Source organism: Micromys minutus, assembly GCF_963924665.1.
Source record: "Micromys minutus genome assembly, chromosome: 3".
Taxonomy (NCBI): domain Eukaryota; kingdom Metazoa; phylum Chordata; class Mammalia; order Rodentia; family Muridae; genus Micromys; species Micromys minutus.
This window is the reverse complement of record NC_137972.1, coordinates 68,680,932-68,690,866: the sequence shown is the minus strand read 5'-3', so window position 1 is coordinate 68,690,866 and position 9,935 is coordinate 68,680,932. Positions and strand designations below refer to the sequence as shown.

Genomic DNA, 9,935 nt, shown 5'->3' with positions numbered 1-9,935 from the left:
TTTGGTGGTCTTCGGTTCTTGGAAGAAGCATTGTCAGTTTAAATGAAAATTTTTATTTAATCAGTGTATGTCCATTTACATATAAACTTATGTTTATTGTAGTTTTAAGGCAGATAGTTAATAATACGATTTTTAATGACTTTTTCAGAAAACCTTACTGGTATTTTATCCTTTTCCTTTCCCCTTCCATTTTCCTGATCAGACCTTCTGTCATTCTCTCTATTGGCCCCTTAGCCTATACCCCAACAATAGTCCTTTTTTACTTTCCTTGTTTCTGCAATTATTTGAGGCTATGTGCTCACATCTGAAGATTTGAAGGTAGGAGCCACAGCAAGAGACCATGCAACACTTCTTTTCTGGTTTTGAGTTATCTCACTCAATATGACCTTTTCTGGTTTACCTGTAGAGTTCATGATTTTATTTTTTCTTCATAGCTGAATAGTATCCCATAGCATCTTACATAGTATCTTTGTTAAAGTTACTTTTGCTCTGATAAAACATTATGACCAAAAGAAGTTGGGGATGTCTATTTGGCATACACTTCCACACTACAGATTACGATTAAAGGAAGTCAGCACAGAAACTCAAAGGTAGGAGCTGATGCAGAGACCATAGAAGGGTGCTGCTTACTGGCTTTCTTTCCATGACTTGCTCTGCCTACTTTCTTTTCTTTTTTTGAGACAGGGTTTCTGTGTAGCCCTTGCTGTCCTGAAACTTGCTCTGTAGACCAGGCTGGTCCCCAACTCAGAGAACTGCCTGCTTCTGCCCCCCAAGTGCTGGAAAAGGCATGTACCACCACCATCCGGCTTTAGCCTGTCTTTTTATAGAACCCAGGACCATCACCCTAGGCACGACTTCACCCACAAAGGGCTGGGCCCTCCTCAATCAATCACTAGCTCTACAGGCTGACCCACAGCCTGATTTTATGAATCCTTTTTTTTTTTCCAATTGAGGTTTTTGCCTCTCAGATGACTATAGTTTGTGTCATGTTGACATAAATCTAACTATGTATGCTAGCAAGCGAAGAAGAGTAAGTCTTTCTTCTTGCAATTTTTTTTAAGTTTCACTCTTAAATATTTATTAGAGACACTATGAAACCCATAAAGTACTCAGATGTGTTTTACATTGGCAAGAATCTTACATGTTTAACAGGGAGTTGGCTGGATAATTTCAAATACATCCATAACAACAAAACTATTCTTTTGAGCCGGGGTCTCCTGTAGCCTGAGTTGGTGTAGAACCTCCTGACTTTATTTCCAAAGTGCTAGGCTTACAGGCACGCACCACCATGCCTTATTTAGGAGGAAACCATTACAAATTTTCGAAAAACACTTAAGGAACAAGGTGGACAATGTGTTTATTTTACGTAATGTATCACTGTAGCTAAAACATCTTGTTCAGTGGGTTAAAAAGACCCTGCTATGAGTGTGTTCAGACACTCAATGCAAAAAGAAAAAAAAACCAAAATTTTACAGTATTATAATTTTAAAAGGTATCAAATATCCTGTTCCTCTTCTCCAATCAGGAAGGGAAAATTCTTTTCCAAATCACTTGATGCTTGACAAAAATAACCATTCCTTCCAACATTCTGCAGCATCACAGGCAGACTTCTTCAACCCTTCAGAGAGGACATCCCATCTCTTGTAATCTTGTCCACCAGGAGAATGTTGGTGGCGATCACAGTACAGGAATGAAGCAGCTGCTTTTTCACACAGTAGTTATCCCACACACCCATTTCTTCAGCCACCATCAGCTCGCCTGTGTCAGTGCTACACCTACAAGCTGACTAGATTCTGAATGTTCAGCTTGAACTTTAATCAATGTTTCCTGAAGGTCAAAACCAGAGTTCTGTGCAGGAGCCTTGGGAATGATGTGAAAGGAGTGTGCAAATGTCTGGACTCCAAGCTGAGCCCTGCCCTTCACACCGGGCTTGTACTTCATCAGAACTTCTGCCCGTGCTACCTCCATGGCACCTGCCCCCCGGACAACACAGCCATTCTCAATAGCATCTCTGACAGCCCTCAAGCCATCTCTTACTGCATCCTCGACTGAGTCAGTGTGTACTTATTTGGTCCTTTAACCAATAAAGTGACAGAACTGGGATTGTCACACTTCTCAATAAAGATGAACTTCTCCTCAGCCAGTGTGTACTCATAGACAAGCCCTGCATGTCCCAGTCAGGATACAGATCATCAAAGGATTTCAGAGCTACCCCACCACAAGCAAGTGTCAGCCTTTCCATGTTTCTCCTCTTGGCTCTGTGTAGAGCTATGATACCTTCTTACGAAAGGGCAACTAAAGAAAAGGAGTCAATCCCCATTTGATTAATAACGACAAATCTTTTTATCTGAATCACCACAGACTTTCTTCGTCAGTTCTATGATTTTTTTTTTAAAAAAACTCTGTCTTTAATGGATTTTCTTTCAGTCTTTACTAGTTTCTCTCTCTTCTGCACTCTTGTTAAAGAAAAAAACAAAACAACCAGAATTCACTTCAGTTTTCTCATACTCTAAGGACACGTTGCATGTGAGGATGTAGGCATTCTCTTTTCTTCATATCAGGATGCCGCGCCCCATGATCCAAAACAAGCCCCCTGATTAAGCTTGTATCAGTTTCAGATTTATGCTTCATCTCCATGATCTCAACCATAAAGAAGTCAATGGGCTCATCTTTTTTTCCTAATGGCCAAAATGGAGTCCAAGACATCTGCAAGTTCAGCATGAACTTCAGTCCTCAGAGAGGTCCTGACCACATCGATGAGTGTTTCTCTGTCCATCTCTTTGCTTACTTTGACTTGTTCCAAAAACTGGAGTGCTTTTACCTTTGCAGCTTCAGAACCTTCTGTTATTGTTCTGGGATGAAGACCTTCAGAAATGTAGAGGTCTGCTTGTTGGAGCAGCTCCCCAATGATGAGGACAATGGATGTAGGGCCATCGCCAGTTATGTCACCCTGGGCTGTAGCCACTTTCACTATCAAAGAGGCTCTTGGGTGTTAAATTTGCATTTTATGCAGCAGCACATTGCCATCTTTAGTAAGTTTGATGTCCCCAGCACAAGCATCTTCATGGTGCCCTTAGGGTCCAAGTTGGTCCTCAGAACATCCTGCAGGTCCCGTGCCATGCTGGTGTTCGCAGACAGCACTGCCTGCACCTGGGCCACCCTGGCCTTAGGATTTAGGGTCTTCATCACCGCCATGGCTGGCCTAGCTCAGGAAGAGGCTGAGAACAATGTGCTCTATGCGTGTCTTCTCTAAAAGTCCCAATGTCTTTATGTAGGCCTCCAGCAGAAGGTATGGCCCAGATTAAAAGTGTATACCACCACACCTGGATCTGGGCCTTGCTCTGTTCCAGGTTGACCTTGAACTCAGAGATCTCCTTGTCTTAGTTTCCTGGGATTAAAAATGTGTACTACCTTTCCTGGGCTTTTCATGGTCACTATGCCTCAAGATTTCCACGCCAAGATCTAGGTCAGAAACTTGTGTCTTCCAGCCTCAAGATCTGGATCACGGGTGAGCCCTCCAATTTTGAATTGTAGTTCATTCCAGATATAGTCAAGTTGACAACCAGGAATAGCCATCACAATCAACCCTTTGTTAACTTGACACAAATAGTAGCTTATGTTCACATGAAACAGTAACAAGGTCATGAATAGGCCTAACTTGACATAACTATCCCTCATACAATTGCAAACATATTTGTAAATTTACAATGGGTTAATGTCCCTTGGGAACATTCTTTTAATATCGCAACTTAAATACTGATTGATGTTAGAGACACCTGGAAGAAGGAAGACTCTCTCTTCTTTGCCTGCTTGCATTCACTTGCCAGCACATCTGTGGAACCTTGTTACCACCTCCAGGAGCAGATCGCTTTCCTGCCATACCTAAGAGTTTTACATCCTCCTCATCTTTATCTTCTGACTCTGCATCTTCATCTACAGCTACTGGGTGCTGTCCACTAATGTGCACAGGCCCTGAACCACACTTCACCCTTAAGACCATAGGTGGTGTCATTTGGAAGCCTCCAAGGGAAACTGTTGGTTGTACAGATATTTTCAAAGTTGCCAGTCATACTTTACTTGAACTGCCTCAAAATCTATTGCTTCTGATGTGTAATTCGTCTTTTGCCTCTGCCTCTAAACTGACCAGTCTTAATGATAGCTGGTCCTCAAACATGGACCAAGAACTATGGACAAGTAAGGTCTGCTGAGAGCAGGAGAAATGTTCTTCTTCAGCGAGGAGCACGACAGTTTATATCCAAGACCAAATGGTTTGCCATGAAAAAAAAATCATTATCCAGATCGAGAAGGTTATATTTACATATTTAAGAACACACACACACACACACACACACACACACACACACACACACATGTGCACATATCACCACCATCAATTAAAGAAAAAGAGGTCATGACATCGGATATGAGCAAGGCAAGTGGTACTTGGGGGTGGTTGGAGGGAGGAGCGGAAAGTAGGAAATGAAGTCATTATAATCTCAAACACTACAAAATGAAATGATAAAGGAAGTGAATGAGTAAAGCTTTGATCCCATTGTTTCTCCCTCACATCCCCCATCGTAGTCGCAGGGCTGACCCTTTGTCTATGTCCACTCGAATATCTTTGCTACCTGGCTCTCATGTCTTCCTTTCCACGACTTCTCAGTGTCTTCATGCCCCACAGTTTCAAATGCTCTTTCATCTCCTTCTGCGGGCTTGTAAGAGTGTCACCTCATCCTGCACAGCCAGCCACTGGCTTTGGCTGCCTCCCAAGGTTCCTGGTCACAGGTCACCTTCTCCCCAGAACCGTAGGAAGATGACATGTGAAGAATATGACTTTAAGACCATCCCATTCTCTGTCTTATTCCCAGGACGCTGAATCAGTAACTTCTAGAATGTCTGTTCATTTCTAGCCAGTTGTGCATGGTTAATAACAGCTAAGTAAAGCTCTTGTCCCATGAACAGACAGCAGGGTCCAGTGGGGAAGCTGTAAAACACAAGGTAGGCTTAGTAATGGGCTTCTGGTAGGAGTAGACCACCAGGGCTGGTCATTAACACCATGCTATCCAGGGCCATTGTTAAAGGATTCATCAATTGTGAATTAGAGTGTGGAGCCACACGTAATTTTTTGTGGCACGGTGTCACCATTAATCATGTTCTCTAATACTGAGAAAAGACAGAAGTGAGCCAAAGGTTGACGGTTTAAGGTTTCTCAGAACCGAGCTTGTTTTAATGACATTCATGAGTAGATGGTGCGTTGTGGTAACCAGTCTTTGGTACTAGTCCAACTTCATGGGTGATCCCAGGGGCTAGACAGCTGTCCAGATGCCGAGCTTTCTGGAAAACAGTGCTTAGTATCCAGTGAGAGTCTGGGGAGAAGTCATAGGCGGCATATCTCATATTTTCAAAGCTCTAAATAGAGACCAAATGAGAAGTTGAAGTCTAAGATTTCCACATAAAATCCAAAAGTTGCTTAGGGTTGAGGAGAGAGGCTGTATTTCTGAGCGGTTTGGGACTTCCTTAAAGTGCTGAAGTACTGGAAGCTGACTTAAACAGGAGAGTCAACTTTGGAGGCCAGGACATACAGCAAACTTGTAGCTGCAGAGACTTCTGACTTAGAGGAGCTCTCTAACACCATTGCCTCAGATACTGTCACTGTCACAAACAATAGCAGTGACTGTCGTCTCTTTGGACTTGCTGTGTGCCAGGCATTGTTCTAAGGATTTTACAGTACTAGTATAAGCAGTTCCAGAGTAGTCTTGCATGGTAGGCTGTATCTCCACTACTCTACAAGAGAGCTGTACACCATGGACCTGCAGCATGAAAGATGGTCAGCCCCAAGGTCAAGATCACCCATGGAGTGGAGTGTGTTCTTCCTGCCTTCTTACTGTTCCTATAAAGACACCCAGGGAGTCTAACTTCTCCTCTGCTCCTGGAAGAAAACTTTGGCCAAGAAGTTTCTAGTCTTTCCTAGATAGTAAAAATAGTTCTCCAGCTACTTTGTCAAGTCAATTTAAGTTGCAAAATATTGTCCCAATTTGGTAATAAAAATATCTAGTTCTGTGTTACAATCCAGCTCCAAATTTCACTTCAGGTTGATTCAGCTTCTCCTTCAAGATGTGGGCAGAAAAAAATCCATGACTGATCTTGGGGATTTCTCCCTCTAGGAATTCCTCCTCCATTAACCCGAAGAAAGTCTACACACACAGGAACAAGGACAACTTCTACCCAAGAGCAGTTGCTCCCCCCCCCCCACAGGTTTCTCACCTGCAGACTTGGTCATCCATGGACTGAAAATAGTTGGAACAATAAAAGAATTTGCATTTGTACTGAAGATGTGCAAACTGTCTTCCTGTCATCCTCCCCTACACAAAGCAGAACCACTATTTACATGGTATTGACATTGTATTAGGTATTATAAGTCACCTGGAAAGGATTTAAAGTCAGAGGAAGCTAGGATACACATAGACTCTGTACAAGTACTGTGCCATTTTATCTGTAGGGCCTGAGCATGTGAACATCTTATTATCTGTAGGGCTCTTGGAACCAGGCCCCATGGATTCTGAGGGATAACTTTATTGTCGAGGCCATCAAATATAAGCTTTCTTTGACCTTCCAGGCTTTTAAGGTTGGTGTTCCTTCTAGAGAACTTAGATTGGTTTTGCTGGTGATACAAACCTGTATCCCCATCATCTACAGGAGATTTTAACCTGTAGGGTTATACGGAATATCTGCTTCTCTCCCATATAACGGTGTATCGTCCTCAGCTGCCGGGATGCTGGCTGACCCTGACCGTATTCCCTACCACACACTGCTATTGAACAGATGGCTGATCATTCTATACTGGCACTGTCTTACCTGGGGGTTTCCTTTGCTGTGAAGAGACACCATGACTAAGGCAGCTCTTATAAAGGACAATATTTCATTAGGGCTGGCTTATAATGTCAAAGGTTCAGTTCATTATCATCATGGTAGGGAGCATGGCAGTGTCCAGGCAGGCGTGGTGCTGGAGAAGGAGTTGAGTGCTCCACATCTTGATTCCATAGCAACTAGGAGAAGACTGTCTCTCTGGCAGCTAGGAGGAGGGTCTCTTTCACACAGGGTGGAGCCCGAGCATAGGACCTCAAACCTACACAGTGACACTCTTCCTCCAACAAGGCTACACCAATTTCAGCAAGGTCGCACCTCCTCAAAGTACCATTTCCCATGAGCCAAGCTTATCCAAACCACCAGAGGCACTCTCGCATATATGGCCCACTTCTTAGTCCTGATATACTCTAAAAAAGCGAGGTTATTCTGGTGGAGTGGTTTTTCCCTTGCTCTGCTATCCACATAGTTAGTCTACCTACCAAAGATGGCTGACTTGAATCTCCCTCAGAGTCATAGGTTGAAACCTAAACCTCCAATGTGTGCTTGGAAATAGGAACTATAGTGAGGCAATAAATAGTAAATAAAGTCACAAGGTTGAGGCCCTGATCCATTGGAATTAGTATACATATGAAAAATGACAGCAGATTTTTCTCCCTACCCTCCCTCAGAAGAAAGAGCATGTCAGGACAGAGCTATCAGGTGGAAGTCAAAGAACCTGAGCTAGAAAACAAATCCAGCCAGACTTTTCTGTGGACCTCCAGCTTCCAGAACAGTGACTGACACACTACCCATTCTGTTACTTTGTACTGTGGCATCTAGAGCAGACCGAGACAGAGTCCATTTGAGAACCTTTTCTATTCTCAGGCATGTGATCAAGACCAGTTCATGGTGCTGTTAAAACTTCTGGCACACATAGATAATCACTGTTAAGACCCTATGCAGCCTTTCTTTCAGAGGTCTGGAAAAAATGGAAATTACCTGGTCTTTACCCCACTAGTATTGGGATGTGTCAGCTCTTCCCAAAGGAACTATAGGATAATCACCAGAGCCAGTTCTTCTAGATTCATAAAGTGGGTTTTGGTCTGAGAACACTGGCCTGACAGTCTGGATAGGTAGTCAGAATCTCAGGTTATAGTTGTCATTTTGATGTAAACCCAAGCTCCCATTTTCATATCGCTTGTTGCATAGCTGATAGAAGATAGACCCTGAAACTTCGGTATCTTTGGAAAGTTGGCTGTGTCAGATGATGTTTTCCTGGGGCAAACACAGGAAAGAGTGTTCTCCTGAAGCAGACACAAATGAAAGAATGTTTTGCTAAAGCAGACATTCGAAGGCACATTTCACTGAAGTGAACAAAGGTGACAGGATAGTTTGCTAAGGCAGACTCATGAAGGAACATTGTGCTGAAGCAGACACAGGTAAAAAGATGTTTTCCTAAAGCAAGCACGTGCAAAGGTATGTGATGAGGAATTCTTTGCTAAGGACACACATGTATTGGCTCTCCTCACATGCATTGTGGAGCTCCATTTGTCATGACTCCATAGAAAGAAACTCACCAAAAACTTCTGGTGGTGTGCTGGGGGCTTCTTGTTGCTTCCACAGACTTGGGCCGACAGGTTGAGTGACATCAGACAGACTCATGTGGAGTTTTACTAAGACAAACTCACAAGCTGAGGCAAGACATGTAGTGAGGCAGGACCCATGGAGAACACATGACGTTTGGAGGCAGTATAAATAAGACTCAAAAGACTTCGAGAAGAGCTTGGCTTGCTTGTAGAGCTGGCTGTGTGATACTTCGTGGTCTTCACTGATCTTCGTGAGGAAAAGCACAGCTGAGAACCTGGTGTCCCTGTTGGTCCTAATCTCTCCTACTGTGTCTAGTCTGCTAAGGGCTGGCCATTTCTGGTAGGTCCTGCTGCTGCCATTGCTCTCCTGACATGGCTGAACTGGAGGAACCATCTTTGAGAAATCTAAAGCAACGAGACCCACATCTGGAATTCTGTCTCTCTGGCTATGATTCATGGTCTTCCCAAATGACATTACACAGAGCCTTTGGGACAAAAGCGGCAGACTGTAAGCTCGTGTATATTTACCGAGGTATTTTCTGTAGAAGTCACAACACAGGTGGTAACCTGAATCGTGCCTGACATCTTGTGAGGCAAAAGAATAGGAAGAGAGTGAGTTCCTGGGAGAGGCTGAACAAAGGTTGAAATTATCATGAAAGGAACAAGTTGGCAAAGAGGAAGGCTCCTGACTAAGGAGCGGCCCAATTCTTACCGCTCCATAGCACCTGAGGACGACCTGTGGCTCGTTCTGACACTAAAACACACACCCATGAGGACAGACTTAAAATGCTAATAAGACACATGGTATATGACATCGTATGTACAACAACATTGGAATATACATGGGCAAGAAAGTCCACGCTGTACAGATGAAAACATAAAGACATATAAAGACATACTTTTTCTGTAGCAGGGCCTTTTTTTTTTTTTGCTCTGGTAAGCCTCCTCTTTGGAAGTGTATCTTTTGGAAGTATATCTTTATAGACTGACACTGCCTCCGATGTAACCACGTGTCTATGACAGTTCTGTGTTCTGCTACTCAAGAACCGGGAACCCTTCTCTCTAGATCTCCATGGACAGTAAGAGCTCAACAGATAGCAAAATTGTTGAGTTGACAGAGAGGCCTGCTTTCTAGTGTGAGGAGGAGAAATTGTGACTTGCAGAAAGACACTGAGGCCTAGAGGTAAAGGCAGTCCACTCAATGAGAAAATCTTCATGCCCATAGGTGGGAAATAGTACCCATCCCACTTCCCCATGGGGAAGGTCAGGCCCAAGTCCACATCTGATTTCTGTGTTCTTTGCCTTCTCTCAGGCATACACAAGCCATCTCCTTTTCCCTTCTGGGGTTCGTCCCATTTGGCCCCAAGGTGGCAATCACAAAATAGCCAGATTACTGTGATTGAGCTCTAATCCCTAGATAGAGACAGCATTTCCCATGTCCTAGAGGAAAAGATCGATTTTAGGATTCAGAGTTAGAGAGGGCTGCAGCCCACAGTTTGGTAG

At 43.5% G+C, this 9,935-nt stretch overlaps 1 pseudogene across 1 annotated transcript; it reads right to left on the bottom strand.

Moving 5' to 3' along the window:
• Window positions 1–1,612: 1,612 nt before the first annotated feature.
• On the bottom strand, window positions 1,613–3,195 carry LOC308418780 (T-complex protein 1 subunit zeta-like; annotated as a pseudogene). Its single transcript has one exon. The product of its transcript is annotated as a T-complex protein 1 subunit zeta-like (transcript).
• Window positions 3,196–9,935: the final 6,740 nt, after the last annotated feature.